General features: G+C 51.9%; 1 long non-coding RNA gene across 1 annotated transcript; it reads left to right on the top strand.

Annotated features, from left to right (window-relative positions):
• Nucleotides 1-1,331: 1,331 nt before the first annotated feature.
• Nucleotides 1,332-25,808, top strand: LOC118473367 (uncharacterized). Its single transcript, XR_004852707.1, has 2 exons — nt 1,332-1,374; nt 17,740-25,808. It is a non-coding gene; the product is annotated as an uncharacterized lncRNA (long non-coding RNA).
• Nucleotides 25,809-27,772: the final 1,964 nt, after the last annotated feature.

Here is a 27,772-nt window from a genome sequence, read left to right as displayed (position 1 = left end):
GCTCCTGGTGATGCTGATTATGTTGAAAGTCAAATCGAGCAGGAAGTGGGGGCTGCTGAGATTTTCCAAGACAAAGAACTTACCAGCACGTTTAATGTACAAACTGAAATGTTGGAAGAATCTTTATTAGGCGATCAAAATGATGTAGAGGTTCCTCCAAAAAGAAAACGAGTGACGAGAAAGAAGAAAGCTACTTGGCGTCCATTAAATCGACGAAAGCAACTAGATACTAATTTTGATTACGATTACGATTGACGAGTATGGATCATGATTTTATTGCATATTTTATTATTTTATTGTCGATTTATGTACTAACTTGTTTTTGTTAAAATAGGATGTCAAAGGAAATGAAGTCTTTTGCTCGTAGTTTGCTTGGGACGAGGAGTAGCTCGAGGAGCAGCTCGAGGGGTGAGGATTCAGTTTTTCAGGGCACAGGTTCTACCATGAGCAGACGGAGAGCGCTGGCAGAACATTTGCCTCCACAAGATGTAAGTTAGTTGTTAAATTACATTATTTGAGTTACTTAATATTGTATGATGTAAGTTATTTGTTTCATAGGATGCTGAAATTGAGGAACCAGTGGTAGAGGATCATGCAAGAGATGATGTTGAAGATGATGGTGGAGATAATGTGGGAGATGATGCTGGAGACGATGCTGGTGGGGATTTTGGGGCTGGGGATTTTGGGGCTGGTGGAGATTCCGCAGCTGGGTCTGGAACTTTTCGAGTTAGGAGAACGAGAAAGCTGCATTTTGTTGGACCACCTCCAGAGCTTCCACCCGAATCTCGGGTTTTGATAAAGCCTAGTGGAAAGTGAGTGACATATCTTTGCTTAAATGTTATTGAAAGTTATTTTTTAATTTCTACATTGTTTTCTGTTTGCAGGACTTGGATCGACGACTCGTTCACAGGCACAGGACACTACAGGCAGGTGAACATGGTCCTTGGTAATCTTGTTCGTCTGCACTGGCCTGGTCTTGTGACTTTGCCTACTGGCGAGTCTGTCCTCGCCACCACTTGGGAGCATTATTGCTATGGTGTCTGTAGAACGTTTGGCAACACACAGGCACTAGTTTGGGATGCATTCTGGGTATGAATTGTTTATACTAATTTAGTTATTCCATATATGGTTGCTTTTATGATAACACTAATTTTTTTGCAGAAACGGTACAAGTTGTCGGACGATGGATCATATGATATGAACGCTCGTTACGTGTTTGAGTATAACGCGAACGATGTCGTTGCAGATGAAATATACTATGCACGAATTCAGGCTATAAAGGCATGGTACAGAGCAAATGCTGATGATCGACCGATGCCAAATACCAAGGCCGAGTGGTCATCAATTTACTTGACGGAGGAGCAATACCTAGAGGTAAACAGGTTGTCGCATCTCATATCGCACGAAGCCATGTATTTGCTTGCTTTATTTAAAAAATTTCATGTAGGTGTCGGTGCCATGGATGGCCACCTGATCAGACGGTTATCGGGCCTTGTGCAGATGGTGGGCTTCTGTAACACCCCTGGTGTTACATGAACTAAAACTCTGACATGTCATCATAAGCATTTGCATTAACTTGCTTGTTACACCTAGAATGCATTCACTAGATCAATAATTTTACAATAAGGTGATGCTATGTGCAGAGCAGAGGACCTAGTTAAGGACCTAAGCTAAACAGGAGTAGGTCATCCCTTGAGCAAGTAACAAATTGACTTGGAGTCTTGAAGTGCTAAAGGAAATTCCTAGAGTCTATAGAAAATTTGTTTTCAAAGATAGATCAAGTGGAAGAAATACTTGGACCGAAGGATTAACTTCAAAATCCTAAGGCTTGAAAACCTTGATTGGAATTGAGTGTATGCAAACAACTCCTAAATCAAGGATACTTTGGACCTGAGTTCTATAAGCCAAAGTTGGATTTGAGATTAAGGAGCAACTTTGCTTTAGGAGGATGGATAAGTTTGCTTTTGATATGTGGATTAGGAGTATCTCTAACCCCTAAACTGGAGCCCAAAAGTGGATTTGGAGATCTAGCCACATTTTGCAAGAGGTAAAAATACCAAGTTGGTAGGATTTCCAAAGCTACACAATTTTATTATTTGGAGATTCCCATGTTTTGTGAAGAAAATTGGAGTAAATCACAGAAGTTCAGTTTTGAGCTCAAATTGGAATTGCTGAAAATAGTAGCAACTAGGCAATTTTGGTCCTTTATAACTTCTGATCTATAAACATTTGGAAGGTGGTCATTGTAACAAAGTTATACAGCTATGTGAGGAGTGTGACTTTGATGAAGTAACCTATCCTTAAATCTATATGGAATTTGGAGAAGAACTGGTTTAAAGAAGAGCTGTTAGAAAATATGGATTTCAGACTTAGTGAAATTCAGATTCTGAATTTCAGCAATTGGAGCAAACTTTGGGCTATTGTAGTTTGAAATCCAAGAGGTTTTGGTTAATGGTCACTGTAACAAACGTGTTGAGTAATTGTAGGAGAACAACTTGTATTAAGTGTACTAGCCCTAAATCCGCATGGAACTAGGAGAAAAAGTGGTTCAAAGTGGAACTGACAGGTTTTATTTCAGACTTAGTCTATGGCTGATTGAGACCTGAATTTCAGATAAAAGTGTCAAGTTTGGAGCTCCTTGGTGGTCAATCCCTTTGTTTTTAGGCTGTAGTTTCTGTAGCAAACTTGGAGACCAATGTTGGGGGAGTAATCTCTAGTAAGGGACATACCCTTGAAACTCCTTAGAAATGAGAGAAAACACTGCACAAAGTTGTGCTGTCAGATAAAAGAGTATTGACTGTTGTGCAGTAGCCTAAGTCTGAAATATGTGTCTGATTAAACTTTTGGAGCTTTGTGGTGCTTGATTTATATGGTTTTGGACTGAAGTTATTGTGGAAAGTTTGAAGACCATATGTTAGTGAATAAATTCCTTAAAGTGTGTTGGGCGTGACCTGTCGGGGACCATAATTAGGGGTACCCTCAAGGCTCCTAATTCTGAGCTGGTAACCCCCATCAGCATAAAGCTGCAAAGGCCTGATGGGTGCGATTAGGTCAGGGATCAGTCCATTCGAGGGACTCGATCACGCCTCGCCCGAGCCTAGCCTCGGACAAGGGCAGCCGACCCCGGAGGATTTCCGTCTCGCCCGAGGCCCCCCTCCAGCGGCGAACATATTTCCGGCTCGCCCGAGGCCCTGTCTTCGCCAAGAAGCAACCCTGACCAAATCGCCGCACCGACCGACCAAATCGCAGAAGCATTTAATGCAAAGGCGGCCTGACACCTTTATCCTGACGCGCGCCCCCCAGCCGACAGAGCCGAAGTGACCGCCGTCACTTCGCCGCTCCACTGACCGGCCTGACAGAAAGACAGCGCCATCTGCGCCGCTCCGACTGCAATGCCACTTGACAGAGTGAGGCTGACAGGCAGTCAGGCCCGGCCGCAGGCACCATAGGAAGCTCCGCTCCGCCCGACCCAGGGCTCGGACTCGGGCTAAGCCCCGGAAGACGGCGAACTCTGCTCCGCCCGACCCACGGCTCGGACTCGGGCTAAGCCCCGGAAGACGGCGAACTCTGCTCCGCCCGACCCAGGGCTCGGACTCGGGCTAAGCCCCGGAAGACGACGAACTCCGCTCCGCCCGACCCAGGGCTCGGACTCGGGCTAAGCCCCGGAAGACGACGAACTTCGCTCCGCCCGACCCAGGGCTCGGACTCGGGCTAAGCCCCGGAAGACGACGAACTCCGCTCCGCTCGACCCAGGGCTCGGACTCGGGCTAAGCCCCGGAAGACGACGAACTCCGCTCCGCCCGACCCAGGGCTCGGACTCGGGCTAAGTCCCGGAAGACGACGAACTCCGCTCCGACCGACCCAGGGCTCAGACTCGGGCTCAGCCCCAGAAGACGACGAACTCCGCTTCGCCCGACCCTAGGGCTCGGACTCCGCCCTGGCCTCAGCCGACGGTCTCCGCCTCGCCCGAACCAGGGGCTCGGACTCGACCTTGGCCACGGAAGACAGACTCGACCTCGGCTTCGGAGGAGCTTCCACATCGCCCAACCTAGGGCGCAGACCAGCCACATCAACAGGAGGCGCCATCATCACCCTACCCCGAGCTGACTCGGGCCATGGGGAACAAGACCGGCGTCCCATCTGGCTCGCTCCGCCAGATAGGCAATGATGGCGCCTCGCATACTCTGTGACGACGGCTGCTCTCAGCCTCCTTACGGAAGCAAGAGGACGTCAACAAGGACTCAACAACTCCGACAGTTGTCCCTCCGCCAGGCTCCAGCACTCCTCCGACGGCCACGACATCACACCAGCTGGGTGCCAAAATCTCTTTGGCTGCCACGACGGCATGTACTTAGGGCGCTAGCTCTCCTCCGCTAGACACGTAGCACTCTGCTATACCCCCCATTGTACACCTGGATCCTCTCCTTACGCCTATAAAAGGAAGGACCAGGGCCCTCTTAGAGGGAGTTGGCCGCGCGGGGACGAGGACGAGACAGGCGCTCGCTTGAAGCCGCTCGCTCCCTCTCCCGCGTGGACGCTTGTAACCCCCTACTGCAAGCGCACCCGACCTGGGCGCGGGACGAACATGAAGGCCGCAGGATTTCCACCTCTCTCACACCCATCTCCGGCCACCTCGCTTCCCCCCTTCGCGCTCGGCCTCGCGTCGACCCATCTAGGCTGGGGCACGCGGCGACATTCACTCGTCAGCTTAGGGACCCCCCCGGTCTCGAAACGCCGACAGTTGGCGCGCCAGGTAGGGGCCTGCTGCGTGTTGACGAATAGCTTCCCGTCAAGCTCCAGATGGGCAGTCTCCAGCAACCTCTCCAACCCGGGACGGTGCTCCGTTTCGGGAGTCTTGAGTTCATGTCCCTCGACGGCAGCTATGACATGATACTCATTCCACCGCCGAGCGACAGCGGCAATGGCGGCCGACAGCCCGCCCGCCGGCGGCGGAATCGACGACGTCTTCCCCGCGTGGTGGAAGAACAACCTTCGAGCTCATCCCGCCCTCTTCCCCGTCGATGGAGGGGAAGGCGGGGCAACCAAGGCCAAGCAGGAGGCAGCGCCTCGTCGGCTGTCGAGCGAGCCGATAGTGCCAGCACCCCAACGGGGGGCGCACCGGGCATCGACCTCGCGCTTGAGACGAAGACGAGCGCCATCTCCCCGCAACACGCCAATCTCGAGCAAGCGGACGACGCCAGCACGCTCGCGAAAAGCTTGCTGGACGTCACCCTCGTACCTAAGACGACGGTGCAGTCAGTCCCCGACGTGACTTCATCACCGCCCGTCGACCAAGAGGTACCGACCGATTCCCATCCCACGTCATTTGGATTCAGCCTCAACCCGCCTAGCGGCTTCGCTTTGGCGGGCGCTCTCGTAGAGGCGAGCCCAAACCCTCTGGGGTTTCGTATGCGGTCACCTTGGGACCGGCTGACGGACGTCTCGACCTACGGGCCCTCTGGGTCCGAGGAAGACGACGAGCCCAGCTTCTGTTGGGATTTCTCTGGACTTGGCAACCCCAGTGCCATGCGGGACTTCATGACCGCATGTGACTACTGCCTTTCCGACTGTTCCGATGGTAGCCGTAGCCTCGGCGACGAGGGCTGCGACCCAAGCCGCGAATGTTTCCACGTCGATCTAGGGGGTCACTCCGAAGGCAACCATCTCGGCATGCCGGAGGACGGTGATCTCCCTAGGCCGGTGCCTCGCGTTGACATCCCATGGGAGCTAGCTGTGGTCCCCGTTTAGGCAGGGGACCATGACCCACAGCTCGAGCAAATCCGCGGGGTGCAGGTCAGGCTCGACGAGGGAGCAGGAGCGCTTGAGCCGGTCCGCCGGGACGTCGGGCAGGCATGGGCGGGCCAACCTCCGGCCGGAGAAATACGTCATCTACCCCAGGGCTTCTAGCACCGCATCGCCGACGACGTCAGGTTCAGGCCACCACCCGCATCCAGTGGGGTCGGCCAGAACCTGGCTGCAGCAGCAATGTTCCTCCGCGCGATGCCGGAGCCATCAACCACCGAGGGGCGGCGAATCCAGGGAGAGCTCAAGGATCTCCTAGAAGGCACCACGGTCCGACGGGCCAAGAGCTCCGCCTCCCGAAGGCAGGGGTACCCCTTGGAACCTCATGTCGCGACTTCCCGATTCATGCGGGAAGCCTCGATCTACACCGGGCGCACGCGCAACACAGCGCCTGTGGCCCCGGGTCGCCTCGGCAACGAGCACCATCACCACGACCGTCAAGCCCACCTCGACGAGAGGGTGCGCCGAGGCTACCACCCCAGGCGTGGGGGATGCTACGACAGCGGGGAGGATCGGAGTCCTTCGCCCGAACCACCCGGTCCGCAGGCCTTCAGCCGGGCCATACGACGGGCGCCGTTCCCGACCCGGTTTCGACCCCCGACTACTATCACAAAGTACTCGGGGGAGACGAGACCGGAACTGTGGCTCGCGGACTACAGTCTGGCCTGCCAACTAGGTGGAACGGACGATGACAACCTCATCATCCGTAACCTCCCCCTGTTTCTCTCCGACACCGCCCGCGCCTGGTTGGAGCACCTGCCTCCGGGGCAGATCTCCAACTAGGACGACCTAGTCCAAGCTTTCGCCGGCAATTTCCAGGGCACGTACGTGCGCCCCGGGAATTCCTGGGACCTCCGAAGCTGCCGACAGCAGCCGCGAGAGTCTCTCTGGGACTACATCCGGCGATTCTCGAAGCAGCGCACCGAGCTGCCCAACATCACCGACTCGGATGTCATCGGCGCGTTCCTCGCTAGCACCACCTGCCGCGACCTGGTGAGCAAGCTGGGTCGCAAGACCCCCACCAGGGCGAGCGAGCTGATGGACATCGCCACCAAGTTCGCCTCCGGCCAGGAGGCGGTCGAGGCTATCTTCCGGAAGGACAAGCAGCCCCAGGGTCGCCCATCGGAAGATGCCCCCGAGGCGTCAACTCAGCGCGGCGCCAAGAAGAAGGGCAAGAAGAAGTCGCAAGCGAAACGCGACGCCGCCGACGCGGACCTTGTCGCCGCCGCCGAGTACAAGAACCCTCAGAAACCCCCCGGAGGTGCCAACCTCTTCGACAAGATGCTCAAGGAGCCGTGCCCCTATCACCAGGGGCCTGTCAAGCACACCCTTGAGGAGTGCGTCATGCTTCGGCGCCACTTCCACAGGGCCGGGCCACCCACGGAGGGTGGCAAGGCCCGCGACGACGACAAGAAGGAAGATCACCAAGCAGGAGAGTTCCCCAAGGTCCGCGACTGCTTCATGATCTACGGTGGGCAAGCGGCGGATGCCTCGGCTCGGCACCGCAAGCAAGAGCGCCGGGAGGTCTATTCGGTGAAGGTGGCGGCGCCAGTCTACCTAGACTGGTCCGACAAGCCCATCACTTTCGACCAAGCCGACCACCCCGACCATGTGCCGAGCCCGGGGAAATACCCGCTCGTCGTCGACCCCGTCATCGGCAACGTCAGGCTCACCAAGGTCCTCATGGACGGAGGCAGCAGCCTCAACATCATCTACGCCGAGACCCTCGGGCTCCTGCGTGTCGATCTGTCCTCTGTCCGGGCAGGCGCTGCGCCCTTCCATGGGATCATTCTCGGGAAGCGCGTCCAGCCCCTCAGACAACTCGACCTTCCCGTCTGCTTCGGAACACCCTCCAACTTCCGAAGGGAGACCCTGACGTTTGAGGTGGTCGGGTTCCAAGGAACCTACCACGCGGTACTGGGGAGGCCATGCTACGCGAAGTTCATGGCCGTCCCCAACTACACCTACCTGAAGCTCAAGATGCCGGGCCCCAACGGGGTCATCACCGTCGGCCCCACGTACAAACGCGCGTTCGAATGCGACGTGGAGTGCGTGGAGTACGCCGAGGCCCTCGCCGAGTCCGAGGCCCTCATCGCCGACCTGGAGAGCCTCTCTAAGGAGGTGCCAGATGTGAAGCGTCATTCCGGCAACTTTGAGCCAGCGGAGACGATTAAGGCCGTCCCCCTCGACCCCAGCAGCGACGCCTCCAAGCAGATCCGGATCGGCTCCGGGCTCGATCCCAAATAGGAAGCAGTGCTCGTCGACTTTCTCCGCGCGAACGCCGACGTCTTCGCGCGGAGTCCCTTGGACATTCCCGGCATACCGAGGGATGCCGCCGAGCACTCGCTGGACATCCGAGCCGGAGCCCGACCCGTCAAGCAGCCTCTGCGCCGATTCGACGAGGAGAAGCGCAGAGCCATAGGCGAGGAGATCCGCAAGCTAATGGCGGCAGGGTTCATCAAAGAGGCGAAAGGCGTCAAGCTCAATCCCGAAAAGTGTGTCTTCGGGGTGCCCCGAGGCATGCTCTTGGGGTTCATCGTCTCCAAGCGAGGCATCGAAGCCGATCCGGAGAAGATCGCGGCCATCGCGCAGCACCCCGAGCCCTTGTTGAAGACACCCGGGAGCTACACGCACCCCTGGGAAGGGCCGCTTGTTATCGCCAAAGTTCTGAAGCCCGGAACAAACGAACTGGCCGACAGTCAAGGCGAGGTTTTAGTCATCAAGGAAGGGTCGGCCTTGCCTCGGCAGAACCCGACCCTCCCTCGGGGGCTAAAAAGGGGGGAACCCCTCTGCGTCAAAATTTTCAATCGAAAGGGCTTTTGTGTTCCCCCGGCTATGTCGGAAGCAAGACCCCAAGGAGCGAACGCGGGTGCATGTAAGTGGCAAGGCCGACTGAGCCGAGGGACTCCTACACCTCCGGGTTATGGACACCTCACTCGTCACCCGCCACGAAAAGTGACCCCTACTTGGGGAAACCACCCTGCTACTGACAGGCGGGGCCGGACACGCAAAATAAAAGGGAAAAGAGCACGACTTCATGCAACGGTAATAAAGTGTTCAGGCCTCAGCGGCCGCAGAAAGACACACGTGCATCCAACAGAAACTGCTCCGACGGAGTTAGGCGTCGCCCCGGGAAGGACCCGCGCCTTCGGCTTCGTCCCCGGCCTCGGCAAAGTCCATCCCGGCTTCGGATGACGGCGCAGGCGGGAGGATCTCTGCCTCGAAGGTGGTCGCCAGCACTGCGCTCGGATCCGCGGCGGCCGCATCGAGCCTCTGGACTTCTGCCAGGGTGGCTTCATCTTCGTCAGGAAGGCAGTACCCCTCGCTGACCCGCTCCAGGTCCACAACATAGTGGGAAGCGAGCACGGCGAAGGCCCGCCTGACGTCGTGTTGTAGCGCCTCGCGAAGTCTACTGCGCACATGATCGCCCAAGACCTGCAGGCGATTTTGAGGGGAGCTTCCTGAGGGGACGTCGCCAGAGCCAAGGACCCGGCAGAAGTCCGAGACGGCCTCGGACATGGCCGCGTGGTCGGCCACCCTCTGCTCGGCCGCCTCGGCAAGCGCCTCGGCAAGCGCCTTGGCGGACTCATCAAGGGCGGACTCGAGCTCTGCGAACAGCCAGAGGAAAGATCTCAAACACAAGCGGAGGAAACAAGCAGAAACGAAAACCGAAGATGGCCAAGGCGTACCTCCGGCTCGGGCACGCTGCTCCGAAGCTGCAACCTGGGCTACGGCTAGGTCGGCTGCAAGGGCTCCAGCCCGGCTTTCGGCCTCGGCAGCCCGGCCCCGAGATTGGTCCCGCTCATTGACGATCCGGTCGAACTCCGACTGCAGTCGTTGCACTTCTGCGCGCGCCGCGGCCGCCTCCGCGCGTGCCGCTGCCGCCTCGGCTCTCAGATCGGTGCAGAGCAACCGAAGGTCCACCGCCTCGGCGCCCTGCTGAGAGAGGCGCGCAGCTGCCCCGGCGAGCGAGGTCCTCAGGGATCGCAGCGAGCCCCAGACGTCGACCTCGCGGCGGATGAACGACGACTTGGCGGCGCTCAGATCCGTCAGATCCTGAGGGAAGAAAGCGGGACGTCACGAGAAGACGCCCTGGTCACAAAGGAGAAAAGGTATGCCTGAAACCGCTACCTGGAGGATTTTGGGGACGTCCCTGCAGAAAACCTCCAGCGACGACCGGAGCGACCCCACCGTTGCTTCGGCACACTCGCGAAGCTCGTCCCAGGACTGTTCCTCCCGTTCATCGTCGAGAACGAAGACGGGATCCGAGGCCTCACGGGTCCGGAACCGGAGCAACTGGCGCTGACCCTCGGAGCCCCGCCACACAGCGACAAGGCTGCCGCCCGGCGGGACGGATCGCGTCTCCACGCCCCCTCCTCCGAGGCACCAAGCGCCGACGCCTCGGACGTCTCAGCGTCGGCAGCGACCGGTCGCTCCCCGACCGGGACGGCGGCGGCTTCGGTAGCCACAGGTGCCAGCACCGCCGGCACGTCCGGTGGGGCCGGGGCCACATCCGCGTCAGCCGCCTCCCCTAGCACGATGGCCACCTCGGCAGAAGAGCCAGCCTCGAGAACTCGCTCCACGGCGACTGGTGCCGCCTGAGCCCCCTGCTGTGGAGCGCCTTGCGAGAAGGTCAGCTGAACAGCAAGACCCGGAGCGGCGCCGGCTGCGCAAGCCGACGCCGTCTTAAGGGCCTTTCGGGGAGCCAGGTCGGTCAGGCCATGGCTTCGCTTGCTAAGGGGGAAAGAAAAATCACGGTTGGGACATACGAATGAAAAGCCAGGACGAAGACGTTCCAAGATACTTACCCGCTCCGGGCCATGATCAACCGTGCCTGAGGGGAGATCTCTCGGGTCTCGACCCCCAAAGCCGCCGCCGAGGTCCGCTTCACCGGCAGCTTCGACACCGCCCTTGCTTTGGGCGCTTTGGATGCCCGGGGGACGGACTGCTCAGGCACTGCCACGGCGACCTGAGGGTCGCTCTCCTGCGCTGCCGGCGTGGGCGACGACTCTCGGGGAACAGACGCCTCGGCCTGGCTCCCCGGGGTCGCCTCAACTCCCCTAGCCGAGGGGTCAGGTACCCTCTCAGACTGCCCCCGCTCTTCGGGCCGGGACCCCGGCATCCCGGCTCCGAGGACTGACGGCATCAGCCCGCTCGGGGGCTGGCTTGACAGCTCCCGGCCTAACCCCAAGCCAGGGCTGAGACCAAGGCGAGCAGCCATGTCGTCTTCCTCGTCGTCATCTTCATCATCGTCGTCGTCGTCAGGCGTTTCCGGCGACGGCTCCCTCGGGAGCCCCTCCCTCTCCTGCCGACGACGGAGCTTTTCCAAGCCGTCTCGAGCCCGCATCCGCTCGCGGGCCCGGGCCTTCTCCGCGTCCTTCTTTTTCTTCTTCTCCTCCGTGGCAACCCGCCGCGCTGCTCGGTCCACCGCATCCTGCGGGACCCGTGGCAGGGAAGGCTTGTGCCACCCTACCTCCTGAAGACGGATGGAAATCCCAACCGTAAAAACTAGGGGCAATCCGACGCAAGAGGAAAGAAGGAGTGGGCACTCACCAGAGTCACGCACCCTTGGTCAGGGCGCATCAAAGGCTGGGAGAAGGCGCTGGGGTCCGGCTTCCCCAACGCAACGGCCACCCGCCTGTGGAGGACATCGAAGGGAAGAGGATCCGAGGACATCCGCGAGCCCTCCAAGTCAGCCTCCGGTGTCATCTCCCAAAGCGGCAACCGTCGCTCCGCCAAGGGAAGCACCCTCCGGTGGTGGATGGCGGCAATCACTCCCGCGGCGGTGAGTCCCCCCTTCCGCAACGCCTCCAAGGCCTTGAGAAGGGGTTCGAGGTTCTTCTGTCTTTCGTGCGGGGTCCCATGGCGCCAAGCATCGGCGGCGATGGTGAATACTCGCTGGGAGAACGGCGGGAGCAACTTGCCATCATTCCAGAGGTAGAACCACCGGCGCTGCCACCCCTTGTTCGAGGACGCGAGGATGGCGAGAATATACAGCGACGCCCGCGACTGCCTCAGCAGGAGGGTGCAGCCGCCGGCCCGCACTGCCGCGCGAACCTTTCTCTCCCCCGTCGGCGAAGCGAAAAGCTCCGCGAAAAAGAGATGGGTCCACAAATCCCAATGGGGGGCGATCCCCAAGTACCCCTCGCACACCGCTACGAAGATGGCGGCCTGCGAGATGGAGTTGGGGCTAAGGTTGTGCAACTCCACCCCGTAATGGTGTAGGATCGCCCGCATAAAGCGGCTCGCCGGCACACCAAATCCCCGCTCGTGGAAGGAGACGAAGCTCACGACGTACCCCGGCGGTGGGGACGGAGCGGCTCCACTCACGGGAGGAATCCATTCCGGCCGCCTCTCATCGGAGAGAGGGCGAAGTAAACCCTCAGCAACAAGATCCTCTAGATCGCCCGCCGTCACTGTGGAGAAAGGCCATGGGTCGCGCGGCGGGATGATGGTCACCCGGTCGGCCATCACCTAGCAGAAGGGGTGGCGGCGCGAAGGACAGGGTGGGCAGTTTCTTTTTCTGGCTAAATCTCTCAGGTTACGAAAACCTAAGAGGGAGGCAGGAAGCGGAGCAAAGAACCACCGCCAGGCCCTCCCTCGAGTATATAAAGGCCAAAGCGAGACCCGTTCAACGTTCCGCCCGGACCGGCCGCGGGATTCAAAAACACGAAGCAAAACAGTCGTTCCTCAAACGGCTCGCGCACGCGCAACAGCCGCCCCGCGAAACGTGCGCCCCGTCACATTAACTCCGCGGCGGGACACGCGGCGCCTCTGGCAGGAGAAGCGGGCGACGCTTCGCCTTCGCCATAATGACAGCGTCAAAAAAGGTACGCCGCGTCGTTCGATTTCGTATCCTTTTCCTTTTTTTCTCTTTCTCTCTCTTGCAACAGGGATCGGGAAAGGGGGATACCCCGAAAAGGATCCTTCCCCGTGAAGGAACCAGGCTCCGAGCCTCCCTACTGATCAGAGGTTCGAAGGCTGGCCCCTCGGAAGGGTTCGACAGCCGCCTCAGATCGCGTGGGCTCTACACCCACTACTGGTCAGAGGTTCGAAGGCCGGCCCCTCGGAAGGGTTCCATGGCCGCCTCAGGCTACTCGGGCTCCGCGCCCACTACTGATCAGGGGTTCGAAGGCTGGCCCCCAAAGGGTTCACAGCCGCCTCAGACACGGAGCGAGGGATGACCATGGGTACATTCGATACATAACCAAGGCTCGGGCTGCGCTCCCGAGGTACCCTAGGACATTTCCGAGACCAGCGGGAACGATCTTGTAACGGAATCCCATCAGAGGGAGGCATCGAGCCCTCGGACCCCGTCGCTAGGGGACCAGGTCCGGCAGATCACCCGCAGGTACTTTTGGGCGCGCCTCTGGGCCCCTAGCCGACCCCTAACGAACGGGGCACGGACGTCCACTCGGATTACCCGCCTGCAGCTCACCGGAGACACCATGTTCGGCGCCCATCGAGGGCAACATGGCGCTCTCCCCCCCCTCCTCCTTGCGGAAAGGCGACGCAGGGGCGTATGTAAAAAAGTCGAGTCTGTCCCTGATCGCCCTCTCGCCCTATGCAGAGGCTCGGGGGCTGCTCTCGCAAACCCGGCTCCGGCCGAACCGTTGACAGCGTCAACATACCAGCCCGAGAACTTGGGACCCGACCGTACACCCGGGCTACGGCCAGCTCGCATGAGGGAACGACCAGACCAGCCGAAGCATTATGCGAGGCATTAAGACCTCGGAGGAGTCAAACCACTCCTCCGAGGCCTCGGGGGCTACCCCCTCCAGCGGCGAACATATTTCCGGCTCGCCCGAGGCCCTGTCTTCGCCAAGAAGCAACCCTGACCAAATCGCCGCACCGACCGACCAAATCGTAGGAGCATTTAATGCAAAGGCGGTCTGACACCTTTATCCTGACGCGCGCCCCCCAGCCGACAGAGCCAAAGTGACCGCCGTCACTTCGCCGCTCCACTGACCGGCCTGACAGAAAGACAGCGCCACCTGCGCCGCTCCGACTGCGGTGCCACTTGACAGAGTGAGGCTGACAGGCAGTCAGGCCCGGCCGCAGGCACCATAGGAAGCTCCGCTCCGCCCGACCCAGGGCTCGGACTCGGGCTAAGCCTCGGAAGACGGCGAACTCCGCTCCGCCCGACCCAGGGCTCAGACTCGGGCTAAGCCCCGGAAGACGACGAACTCCGCTCCGCCCGACCCAGGGCTCGGACTCGGGCTAAGCCCCGGAAGACGACGAACTCCGCTCCGCCCGACCCAGGGCTCGGACTCGGGCTAAGCCCCGGAAGACGACGAACTCCGCTCCGCCCGACCCAGGGCTCGGACTCGGGCTAAGTCCCGGAAGACGACGAACTCCGCTCCGCCCGACCCAGGGCTCGGACTCGGGCTCAGCCCCAGAAGACGACGAACTCTGCTTCGCCCGACCCCAGGGCTCGGACTCCGCCCTGGCCTCAGCCGACGGTCTCCGCCTCGCCCGAACCAGGGGCTCGGACTCGACCTCGGCCACGGAAGACAGACTCGACCTCGGCTTCGGAGGAGCTTCCACATCGCCCAACCTAGGGCGCAGACCAGCCACGTCAACAGGAGACGCCATCATCACCCTACCCCGAGCTGACTCGGGCCATGGGGAACAAGACCGGCGTCCCATCTGGCTCGCTCCGCCAGATAGGCAATGATGGCGCCCCGCATACTCTGTGACGACGGCTGCTCTCAGCCCCCTTACGGAAGCAAGAGGACGTCAGCAAGGACTCAACAGCTCCGACAGCTGTCCCTCCGCCAGGCTCCAGCACTCCTCCGATGGCCACGACATCACACCAGCTGGGTGCCAAAATCTCTCCGGCTGCCACGACGGCATGTACTTAGGGCGCTAGCTCTCCTCCGCTAGACACGTAGCACTCTGTTATACCCCCCATTGTACACCTGGATCCTCTCCTTACGCCTATAAAAGGAAGGACCAGGGCCCTCTTAGAAAGGGTTGGCCGCGCGGGGACGAGGACGAGACAGGCGCTCGCTTGAAGCCGCTCGCTCCCTCTCCCGCGTGGACGCTTGTAATCCCCTACTGCAAGCGCACCCGACCTGGGCGCGGGACGAACACGAAGGCCGCGGGATTTCCACCTCTCTCACGCCCATCTCCGGCCACCTCGCTTTCCCCCTTCGCGCTCGGCCTCGCGTCGACCCATCTGGGCTGGGGCACGCGGCGACATTCACTCGTCGGCTTAGGGACCCCCCAGTCTCGAAACGCCGATAGTTGACCCTACACAAAAAGTGGTGTAAATACTGCCCAAAGTGGGACTGTCAGTCACACAAACTGGATTTCACTCAGTCCAATGAAAACTGAATTTCAGTGCAATTTGCTGAACTTCAGAGCTCTTTTGTGGCTAATCCATAAAGTGTTGGACCATGGTGTCTATAGTGAATTGGTAAACCATAGAAAGGTGAACAACTCTCTTGAGAAGGTTTGGGTCTGGTACTGTATAGAAACCTAAGTTAAATGCCTCGAACATTGGCTGCCAATCGGTGCTGTGAATTGAATGTGATTCAAAAGCTAAAAACAAATTTCAGTAAATTATGACCAACTCCGGAGTATCATAACTTGTGATTCTTGTGTGATTGGACCAAGAAGTTTGTAGTAACGTTGGAGACCGTATATCAATGAACAAATTTTATTATGAAGGTTTGGCTTGACACCATATTGGCTTGGGAGAAAAGGGAGGCTCAAACTGCCTCGAGCAGAAAAGGAGGAGGGGGTGATCTGAACTCGAAATTCAGACCAGCAGAAAGGCGCTAATAAAATTTGGTTGATTTCTGGGCACCGTAACTTTGGAACTGTGAAGGTTGAGTCCCAGAACCCTATAGTGACTTTGAAGATCTTTGATTAGTGCTGCACTAACCTTGGAGAAAATTGGGTCAAAATTCGTGCTGTCAGATGGGGAGGTTAGTTTGTTATTCAGTTAGCTGAATTGGAGTTCTGTGTTTTCACCCATTTTTTTGGGTTGTTTGGTGTTGAATCCAGGAAGTATAAGGCTATGGTTTCTATAGCAATTTGATAGAGGGTTGATTGGAGAACATATATATTCAGCATAACCTCTCTGTTATTACTGCAAATTGAGAGATCAAGGGGGGAGAAGGGTGGAGCGTTCAGTCGGCATCGAAGTTGATGGCAGATATTTCTGGAAAAAAAATCTGCGCTCTGCTGTGCTCCATTTGCACGGTTGTGGATGAGATCAAATGTGTGGGGGTCCGCAGGGTGGGTTCACTCGGCTGCTGCTGCATTTTTGTCTCAAGTGGTTGAAGCGTGGTTCAGATTTTGGGTAGAATAAAACAGAGTTCCATTTTTTTATCTCCACCGCCCTCTCCTTTCTACCTGATCCGTAAGCTGTCCTTGCTTCTAGTCATTTCCGTCATTCTTATCCCGTCACGCGCTCAGTTTGCTCGTTCGTTTCCAGCCCCTCGTCTTCCTCCCTCTCGTCGTGCTCCTCAACCGAGGTTGCGAGGACTCTCCCTGTAATCGTCTCCTCCATGTCGGCATCTTCCCCCATCTCTCCAACGCCGTCTAGCCACTAAGCAGCTCGCCGGAGCAGCAACGCTCAACACCGGCTCCTAGCATCTGTGCTTCGCCCCACCGTGGAGCCACCTCGTCGGCGTCCCCTCACTCCTCGTCCATTCATCGAGCTCGCCGAGCCCCTTCTCAGCCGTGCCGAGTCTCCAAGCTGGCTATCGACGCTCGCCTTTGTTTTCGTGTTGCCGGCACCTAGTCCTTTTCTCCACGTCAGAGTTCTTGCCTCACCGTGACCGGCACTCCCCGAGGTAATCGCAGCCAAGACTTGGTATGTTCTGAATTCCCTGACATACGTTGATGCTTACCATCCTGCTCGATTGAACTCTACCGTAATAAATCCTTGGGAACATCATGTCACCGTCAGTGAACGCCGCTTCGAACCCATCGCCTTGTGGACCAGCCAATCCGAGTGTTCTTTGATTGAGTTTGCGTGAGTACCGTAGCGGTGGTGAGTTACCGATCCTTCCCAAACTAATTAGTCGGGTGCTACCATGCTATGTTGTTAGGAACAGGCTCACCGGAGTCCCGATTTTCACCAGCACCGTGGTCATGATGATCCCTATGGTGTAATGGTCAAATTAGTGCATGGGTTCAGGGATCTCGGTGTATTGTCAGAGAGACGGAGAAATAGTGGCCCTGGGTCTTGATTGAGTTCTCCATAAGCCAAGGGCCTCCGTGCAAAGTTGGGTGTGTGGACGCGCGGGCTCCTAGCCACAGGCCGTCTTTGGCCTGGTAGTGGGCTGTGTGGGCCGGAGTCAGCCTAGGCTTAAATCGTTTCCCTTTATTATTTATCTGAGAGCTTTGAAAGGGTGCCAAAAATTGTAGAAAAATCCAAAAATAGCAAGACAAATTTTGTTGGATGTCTAGATTCATGAGCTCTCTGGTAAAGTTAGATATAGGATTTTAAGGCAGTTATAAAATATTAAGTGAATTAAAGGTGCTCTTGGAAGGACTATTGGAATTTTAGAAATAAGAGTTCAGCACCAAAAAACATGAAATTGTTTGGAGAAGCTTGTTATCAGAAGATGAACCCTTGGGCAAAGTTTGGAACTATTTGGGTATGATTTAGTTTGCAAACTAATTATTGCCCAAAAAGAAAAGGATTTCACCTATGAAATGAGGACACCTAGTAGTTTAGTGAAGTGAGGGACATGCTTAAGAAGTTTTAAGCTTTGGATGAGATATAAGTTGGATTAGTTCCCTAGTTTACCTAAGTGAATTCAATTGGTCACTTTTATTGAATGCTAGGTTATGTAGAAGTATGTGTATACTTGTCATGTACTTATTTAGGAGTGTTTATGTTCCCCACCTCTCCTTATGAGAGTTTGCATTTCATATCATAACATAAGCATACATGTATTTGTAATTGACTTGTAGAACACCTAGAAGAAGTGGTGTTTGAAGGAGTCTACTCCAATGCCTGCTCATCAAGTGGATGGAGCTATCTAACTAAAGGTTGGGTAGAAGGATTTTGGGATCTTCTCCTGCACTAAGGCAAGCCCCGGTGCATTTGCCCCTTCCTTGTGTTTTAAATGCTTTATCACCTAAAATGATGCATTAGGTGATAGGAGTTGTGTGATGAACAATTGATGCATTACCATTTCTTGGAAGTTGAATACTTTACCTTGATCCCTGATTTATAAAAAGAACTGATAATGCTTAACCCTACTTAGAAACAGAAAAATCATTTGTTTTCAAAAAGAATGATTATGGAACATTGGTTATGGGCTTTTTGATTCAAAAATCAAAGCAAACTAAGGTGATGATTCCTCTACGGCCGGAGTGGACTCGTCACTCGAAAAGAGTACCCCTGCCGGGTACCAAAAATGGGGAAATGGTTAATAAATCTAGACCAGGCGCTGAGCAGACAGAGTCGCCCGTCTGTGTCGATTAAGTACCGTACCGTTGACTGGCCTGTTGTGGTTGAGACTTTGCAACTAGCCACATACCCTGGTATGGGACAGGGTAAGCTTGAACCCGGCTATTCCATACGTGAAGAGACAATCGCGCACTGGGAGTGGAGAGATGGCGGGAGTAGCATGTACCCTCCTGGCATAGTAGCACGCCTGGTAGGGTAATGTGCTCTCGGGTGGCGCGGACCTGTTCATGTAGTGGTGGACTCCGTGGGAACGGTCGACATATGCAAGGGTTAAGTGCTACATATGTCGTGTGGTTAGAGATCCCCAGCTGGGTATAATCGGTTCGAATCGTCGTTGCTCCTCGGTTATGGAGACTCATCCCGGTGACCATCATCGTAGTTAGCAAGTGAAATATGAGAATGAATAAAATGGAGCTAGTATAGGCCAAGTGCTTGAACTAGATCATGCAAATATAGATTCAGGTAATAACCTAACTAGTGAAATAAAACTTGGCTTAAGGATCAACTGGTAGCAAGCTTTTCTGCAAAAAAAGAGTCTTTGATCATTGATAAACTTTACCTTGACTCCCAATCAGCTAGCATACCCTTGAGAGTCTTTTCTTTAGTCGGGTAAGTCTTGCTGAGTAATTGCATACTCAGGGTTTTATCCCCTGTTGTTTTTGCAGGAGAAGTTTTATTCCCTTATCTTATGGTTAGTTACTTCATGTGGAGGCCTTGAAGCTTAGAATGTTTATGTGTATCTCTTATGGAAAGGCTTCACCCTTCCAATTATTTTAATAAGTTATGCACTTTGGGTATTATCAGGACTTGTAATAATTACCATTCTTCTTATGTTGTAAAACTTGAGCTTTGGAAACGTAAAATATGTTTTGTAAAGTCTTCCGCTCTATCTCTGAAGTGTGTGTGTATCGAGTGTGATTACTGTAATATGCATGAATGTGGGAGATCCTTGGCATGATGAGTTCGAGTTGGTGAACTCGATAGCCTTGTTAAGTTACCCGGTACACGTGCGCAGCCATCTGAGGCCGTTAATGGCAAGGGTTGGTGCATGTGGGCCTGATAACTTGGGAGGGCTGTCACAGCGTGGTATCGGAGCGATCCCCCATTATCATGGATATTAAAGCAATCCTTTGATAAACTTCAAAAGGATTTTGAGTCCAAACTATTTTGGAAAAACTTAAGAATATGATCAAATCCTGATAGTCGAAGTGCAAATAGTATATAGTTAAGTTAAGAACTATAAGGTGGCTTAGTTTAGGATGCTAACCACTAACCCACAACTATAATGCAATTTTTTTGCAGGTACACTAACTAAACCCTATGAAAGTGCGACTAGTGATAAATAATGAGTGAGTAGGTATGCCACCGCCATAGAACGTGAAAGCCACCATATGTTGGCAAGAATTGTGAGGACGAATAGGACGAGCATGCATCATGACATACAATTTTAAATTAAGCCCCCTATGTAGCAGTATTAGTACATGTTTCGTCCACCCTATTCCTGCTATCTGTCTTTGCCTTTCTATGCTATCTTTTCCTGTTCACGAAGACTACCAAGCTTCGAAACAAAGGTTTTGGTGAACCTGTGGCTTATAAGGAACAATTGTTAGAAGATCTTCCAATAGTGCACAACATGTTCCACGTGTCTCCGTTAAAGAAATGTCTTCGAGTCCCTGAGCATGTTATTGAGATTTCAGATGTTAACCGTGGACCAGATTTAACCTACTTGGAATATTCCATAAAGGTTTTGGATCAAAAGGATCGGTCACTTGAAGAAAAGTTATCAAATTTTACAAGCTACAGTGGAACTAACCCAATGAAGATAAAACCACATAGGAATTGGAGGAGTATCTAGAAGAGCGTGTTCCTGAGTTTCTAGTGCCCTGTAAACCTAAGGTTTGTGTAGTTCATTTCTGATATAAACTAATAAGGACACACCCTTGCCTTATAGGAGTAATGGGGAAAGAAACTGGTGAAGCGTTTCCTTTTCCATTATCTAGCCTAGAGTTTTAATCTCGGGACGAGATTTCTTTTTAGGGGGGAAGACTGTAACACCCCTGGTGTTACATGAACTAAAACTCTGACATGTCATCATAAGCATTTGCATTAACTTGCTTGTTACACCTAGAATGCATTCACTAGATCAATAATTTTACAATAAGGTGATGCTATGTGCAGAGCAGAGGACCTAGTTAAGGACCTAAGCTAAACAGGAGTAGGTCATCCCTTGAGCAAGTAACAAATTGACTTGGAGTCTTGAAGTGCTAAAGAAAATTCCTAGAGTCTATAGAAAATTTGTTTTCAAAGATAGATCAAGTGGAAGAAATACTTGGACCGAAGGATTAACTTCAAAATCCTAAGGCTTGAAAACCTTGATTGGAATTGAGTGTAAGCAAACAACTCCTAAATCAAGGATACTTTGGACCTGAGTTCTATAAGCCAAAGTTGGATTTGAGATTAAGGAGCAACTTTGCTTTAGGAGGATGGATAAGTTTGCTTTTGATATGTGGATTAAGAGTATATCTAACCCCTAAACTGGAGCCCAAAAGTGGATTTGGAGATCTAGCCACATTTTGCAAGAGGTAAAAATACCAAGTTGGTAGGATTTCCAAAGCTACACAATTTTATTATTTGGAGATTCCCATGTTTTGTGAAGAAAATTGGAGTAAATCACAGAAGTTCAGTTTTGAGCTCAAATTGGAATTGCTGAAAATAGTAGCAACTAGGCAATTTTGGTCCTTTATAACTTCTGATCTATAAACATTTGGAAGGTGGTCATTGTAACAAAGTTATACAGCTATGTGAGGAGTGTGACTTTGATGAAGTAACCTATCCTTAAATCTATATGGAATTTGGAGAAGAACTGGTTTAAAGAAGAGCTGTTAGAAAATATGGATTTCAGACTTAGTGAAATTCAGATTCTGAATTTCAGCAATTGGAGCAAACTTTGGGCTATTGTAGTTTGAAATCCAAGAGGTTTTGGTTAATGGTCACTGTAACAAACTTGTTGAGTAATTGTACGAGAACAACTTGTATTAAGTGTACTAGCCCTAAATCCGCATGGAACTAGGAGAAAAAGTGGTTCAAAGTGGAACTGACAGGTTTTATTTCAGACTTAGTCTATGGCTGATTGAGACCTGAATTTCAGATAAAAGTGTCAAGTTTGGAGCTCCTTGGTGGTCAATCCCTTTGTTTTAGGCTGTAGTTTCTGTAGCAAACTTGGCGACCAATGTTGGGGGAGTAATCTCTAGTAAGGGACATACCCTTAAAACTCCTTAGAAATGAGAGAAAACACTGCACAAAGTTGTGCTGTCAGATAAAAGAGTATTGACTGTTGTGCAGTAGCCTAAGTCTGAAATATGTGTCTGATTAAACTTTGGAGCTTTGTGGTGCTTGATCTATATGCTTTTGGACTGAAGTTATTGTGGAAAGTTTGAAAACCATATGTTAGTGAATAAGTTCCTTAAAGTGTGTTGGGCGTGACCCTACACAAAAAGTGGTGTAAATACTGCCCAAAGTGGGACTGTCAGTCACACAAACTGGATTTCACTCAGTCCAATGAAAACTGAATTTCAGTGCAATTTGCTGAACTTCAGAGCTCTTTTGTGGCTAATCCATAAAGTGTTGGACCATGGTGTCTATAGTGAATTGGTAAACCATAGAAAGGTGAACAACTCTCTTGAGAAGGTTTGGGTCTGGTACTGTATAGAAACCTAAGTTAAATGCCTCGAACATTGACTGCCAATCGGTGCTGTGAATTGAATGTGATTCAAAAGCTAAAAACGAATTTCAATAAATTATGACCAACTCCGGAGTATCATAACTTGTGATTCTTGTGTGATTGGACCAAGAAGTTTGTAGTAACGTTGGAGACTGTATATCAATGAACAAATTTTATTATGAAAGTTTGGCTTGACACCATATTGGTTTGGGAGAAAAGGGAGGCTCAAACTGCCTCGAGCAGAAAAGAAGGAGGAGGGGGTGATCTGAACTCGAAATTCAGACCAGCAGAAAGGCGCTAATAAAATTTGGTTGATTTCTGGGCACCGTAACTTTGGAACTGTGAAGTTTGAGTCCCAGAACCCTATAGTGACTTTGAAGATCTTTGATTAGTGCTGCACTAACCTTGGAGAAAATTGGGTCAAAATATGTGCTGTCAGATGGGGAGGTTAGTTTGTTATTCAGTTAGCTGAATTGGAGTTCTGTGTTTTCACCCATTTTTTTGGGTTGTTTGGTGTTGAATCCAGGAAGTATAAGGCTATGGTTTCTATAGCAATTTGATAGAGGGTTGATTGGAGAACATATATATTCAGCATAATCTCTCTGTTATTACTGCAAATTGAGAGATCAAGGGGGGAGAAGGGTGGAGTGTTTAGTCGGCATCGAAGTTGATGGCAGATATTTCTGGAAAAAAAAATCTGCGCTCTGCTGTGCTCCATTTGCACGGTTGTGGATGAGATCAAATGCGTGGGGGTCCGCAGGGTGGGTTCACTCGGCTGCTGCTGCATTTTTGTCTCAAGTGGTTGAAGCGTGGTTCAGATTTTGGGTAGAATAAAACAGAGTTCCATTTTTTTTATCTCCACCGCCCTCTCCTTTCTACCTAATCCGTAAGCTGTCCTTGCTTCTAGTCATTTACGTCATTCTTATCCCGTCACGCGCTCAGTTTGCTCGTTCGTTTCCAGCCCCTCGTCTTCCTCCCTGTCGTCGTGCTCCTCAACCGAGGTTGCGAGGACTCTCCCTGTAATCGTCTCCTCCATGTCGGCATCTTCTCCCATCTCTCCAACGCCGTCCAGCCACTAAGCAGCTCGTCGAAGCAGCAACGCTCAACACCGGCTCCTAGCATCTGTGCTTCGCCCCACCGTGGAGCCACCTCGTCGGCGTCCCCTCACTCCTCGTCCATTCATCGAGCTCGCCGAGCCCCTTCTCAGCCGTGCCGAGTCTCCAAGCCGGCTATCGACGCTCGCCTTTGTTTTCGTGTTGCCGGCACCCAGTCCTTTTCTCCACGTCAGAGTCCTTGCCTCACCGTGACCGGCACTCCCCGAGGTAATCGCAACCAAGACTTGGTATGTTCTGAATTCCCTGACATACGTTGATGCTTACCATCCTGCTCGATTGAACTCTACCGTAATAGATCCTTGGGAACATCATGTTGCCGTCAGTGAACGCCGCTTCGAACCCATCGCCTTGTGGACCAGCCAATCCGAGTGTTCTTTGATTGAGTTTGCGTGAGCGCCGTAGCGGTGGTGAGTTACCGATCCTTCCCAAACTAATTAATCGGGCGCTACCATGCTATGTTGTTAGGAACAGGCTCACCGGAGTCCCGATTTCCACCAGCACCGTGGTCATGATGATCCCTATGGTGTAATGGTCAAATTAGTGCATGGGTTTATGTCGCATTAGCTCAGGGGTGACTATGTGAAGGAGGATAAAGTTAGGGATCTCGGTGTATTGTCAGAGAGACGGAGAAATAGGGGCCCTGGGTCTTGATTGAGTTCTCCATAAGCCAAGGGCCTCCGTGCAAAGTCGGGTGTGTGGACGCGCGGGCTCCCGGCCACAGGCCGTCTTTGGCCTGGTAGTGGGCCGTGTGGGTCGGAGTCAGCCTAGGCTTAAATCGTTTCCCTTTATTATTTATCTAAGAGCTTTGAAAGGGTGCCAAAAATTGTAGAAAAATCCAAAAATAGCAAGACAAATTTTGTTGGATGTCTAGATTCATGAGCTCTCTGGTAAAGTTAGATTTAGGATTTTAAGGCAGTTATAAAATATTAAGTGAATTAAAGGTGCTCTTGGAAGGACTATTGGAATTTTAGAAATAAGAGTTGAGCACCAAAAATCATGAAATTGTTTGGAGAAGCTTGTAATCAGAAGATGAACCCTTGGGCAAAGTTTGGAACTATTTGGATATGATTTAGTTTGCAAACTAATTATTGCCCAAAAAGAAAAGGATTTCACCTATGAAATGAGGACACCTAGTAGTTTAGTGAAGTGAGGGACATGCTTAAGAAGTTTTAAGCTTTGGATGAGATATAGGTTGGATTAGTTCCCTAGTTTACCTAAGTGAATTCAATTGGTCACTTTTATTGAATGCTAGGTTATGTAGAAGTATGTGTATACTTGTCATGTACTTATTTAGGAGTGTTTATGTTCCCCACCTCTCCTTATGAGAGTTTGCATTTCATATCATAACATAAGCATACATGTATTTGTAATTGACTTGTAGAACACCTAGAAGAAGTGGTGTTTGAAGGAGTCTACTCCAATGCCTGCTCATCAAGTGGATGGAGCTATCTAACTAAAGGTTGGGTAGAAGGATTTTGGGATCTTCTCCTGCACTAAGGCAAGCCCCGGTGCATTTGCCCCTTCCTTGTGTTTTAAATGCTTTATCACCTAAAATGATGCATTAGGTGATAGGAGTTGTGTGATGAACAATTGATGCATTACCATTCCTTGGAAGTTGAATACTTTACCTTGATCCCTGATTTATAAAAAGAACTGATAATGCTTAACCCTGCTTAGAAACAGAAAAATCATTTGTTTTCAAAAAGAATGATTGTGGAACATTGGTTATGGGCTTTTTGATTCAAAAATCAAAGCAAACTAAGGTGATGATTCCTCTACGGCCGGAGTGGACTCGTCACTCGAAAAGAGTACCCCTGTCGGGTACCAAAAATGGGGAAATGGTTAATAAATCTAGACCAGGCGCTGAGCAGACAGAGTCGCCCGTCTGTGTCGATTAAGGACCGTACCGTTGACTAGCCTGTTGTGGTTGAGACTTTGCAACTAGCCACATACCCTGGTATGGGACAGGGTAAGCTTGAACCCGGCTATTCCATACGTGAAGAGACAATCGCGCACTGGGAGTGGAGAGATGGCGGGAGTAGCATGTACCCTCCTGGCATAGTAGCACGCCTGGTAGGGTAATGTGCTCTCGGGTGGCGCGGACCTGTTCATGTAATGGAGGACTCCGTGGGAACGGTTGACATATGCAAGAGTTAAGTGCTACATATGTCGTGTGGTTAGAGATCCCCAGCTAGGTATAATCGGTTCGAATCGTCGTTGCTCCTCGGTTATGGAGACTCATCCCAGTGACCATCATCGTAGTTAGCAAGTGAAATATGAGAATGAATAAAATGGAGCTAGTATAGGCCAAGCGCTTGAACTAGATCATGCAAATATAGATTCAGGTAATAACCTAACTAGTGAAATAAAACTTGGCTTAAGGATCAACTGGTAGCAAGCTTTTCTGCAAAAAAAGAGTCTTTGATCATTGATAAACTTTACCTTGACTCCCAATCAGCTAGCATACCCTTGAGAGTCTTTTCTTTAGTCGGGTAAGTCTTGCTGAGTAATTGCATACTCAGGGTTTTATCCCCTGTTGTTTTTGCAGGAGAAGTTTTATTCCCTTATCTTATGGTTAGTTACTTCATGTGGAGGCCTTGAAGCTTAGAATGTTTATGTGTATCTCTTATGGAGAGGCTTCACCCTTCCAATTATTTTAATAAGTTATGCACTTTGGGTATTATCAGGACTTGTAATAATTACCATTCTTCTTATGTTGTAAAACTTGAGCTTTGGAAATGTAAAATATGTTTTGTAAAGTCTTCCGCTCTATCTCTGAAGTGTGTGTGTATCGAGTGTGATTACTGTAATATGCATGAATGTGGGAGATCCTTGGGATGATGAGTTCGAGTTGGTGAACTCGATAGCCTTGTTAAGTTACCCGGTACACGTGCACAGCCATCTGAGGCCGTTAATGGCAAGGGTTGGTGCATGTGGGCCTGATAACTTGGGAGGGCTGTCACAGCTTCTGCTGAGTTTCGTGCCATTTCCGAAAGGAACAGGGGAAACCATGGGACTGAGTCGTTCCACAACTACGGCGGTGATGGTCATGTGCGCTTGGCTAAGCGAATGGTAAGTCACAGTATGTTGTAACTTTGAATTACATAGAAATGTGTCATTGTAACTTTTATGTACAGGAAGTCAAATCCGGCCATACTCCCACGGATGTGGAGGTGTATATGCAAGGGCATAGGGGTTCTGATCCTCAGAATCCTGATGTGTTATGCACTCAGACGGCCACCGACCGTCTAGTGAGTTTTTGGTACTCTATTATGTGTTTGATATTGTTTTCAAGGGCATAGGGGTTATGCACTTATATTTGATATTGTTTGCCTCCAGGCTTCGTATGGGCAGGAGATGGTTCAACGCCATGGGCAGGAGTACGATTGGAGGAGCCAGCCAATCGACCCTCAGGCAGCATATGCTAGCGCAGGAGGACAAGCCCATGGACGGTGGGATTATTTGATTTGGATTTCAAAATTGTCATCATATGCTTGCGATTCAACTGAGCCATGAGTTACTATACTAAGCGCATGGTTCACTCTTGTAGGTTGGGTATTTTTGATTCTACGATTGATTCCAGAGAGCTGAGACGCCGTGGACGACAGTCCACATCGTCGTCTTCACAGTCGTCCCATACACGATCATCCGCCCAGGAGATAGAGCTTGCAGTGTTGCGTCAACAGGCAGAGTACCATCAATCAGTCTTGAGGGAACAATTGGAGTACCAGAGGCAACAATATGAGTACTATGAGATAACAAGCCGAGTACCAGAAGAAGAGGGACGAGTATTATGCAAACCTCCAGGCCCAAAATCAAGCTCTTCTCTCAGTAAGTTGAAGTAACATTTTGTAGCTTATTTTGCAAAACACATGATGTGTATCTTATTTGCTCAACAATGACTTGTATATAATTTATAGCAACTAGCCCAACAAGCGGGCGTCCCGATGGCCACCTATGGGATGCTGCCTCCGGACTTTGCACTGCCGATGCCAATGCTTGTGCCTCCGCCTCCATCACAATTCCCTACAGTATGTACACATATGCGTGTGTGACATGTTCATAGATGTCTTATGTGTTTAAATGAAAAACTGAGTAGTTACAATTTCATGTGCGTGTGTTATAGGGATTTTAGACACCCCCGCTTCAGTTGCAGCACCAGGAGATGGGTCTGGTCAAGACGACGCATCGCATTCTTGGGTGAATAACCTTTTCAACATGCATAGTCCAGCAGGAGGTGGTGGCTACTCGAACCATCCAGGCGATGGATATGATTGATGTGTCGTTATGTTAATTTGTGAAACACTTTGCAACACTTGTTTGCAACCGTGATTACATCACTTGTTTGTGAGACACAATGTCAGTTTGCAACAACCGTCGGAGCTATATGTTGATGTTAAATTTGTGAATGTTAATATTTTTGTGAGAATATTTGTGATTGTGAATGTGAATACTTATGTGAATGTGTATATTTGTGATTGTGAATGTGTATATGTGCATGAAATCTGTTTTTGTTTTGTAAATGTCAGATTTTTAAAAAAACAGAATTTTGTGTAATTTCTGTAATTTATTATGTCCGACAGCCTAGCGTTAGCCGTCGGACATAAGGGCTGGTTATGTCCGACGGCTTTATAAACCGTCGGAGATAAAAACCCCGTATGTCAGACGACCTAGCGCCCGGCCGTCGGACATAAG

The sequence above is a fragment of the Zea mays genome, chromosome 9 (genome assembly GCF_902167145.1).
Source record: "Zea mays cultivar B73 chromosome 9, Zm-B73-REFERENCE-NAM-5.0, whole genome shotgun sequence".
NCBI lineage: Eukaryota > Viridiplantae > Streptophyta > Magnoliopsida > Poales > Poaceae > Zea > Zea mays.
This window is presented reverse-complemented; position numbering and strand designations above follow the sequence as displayed.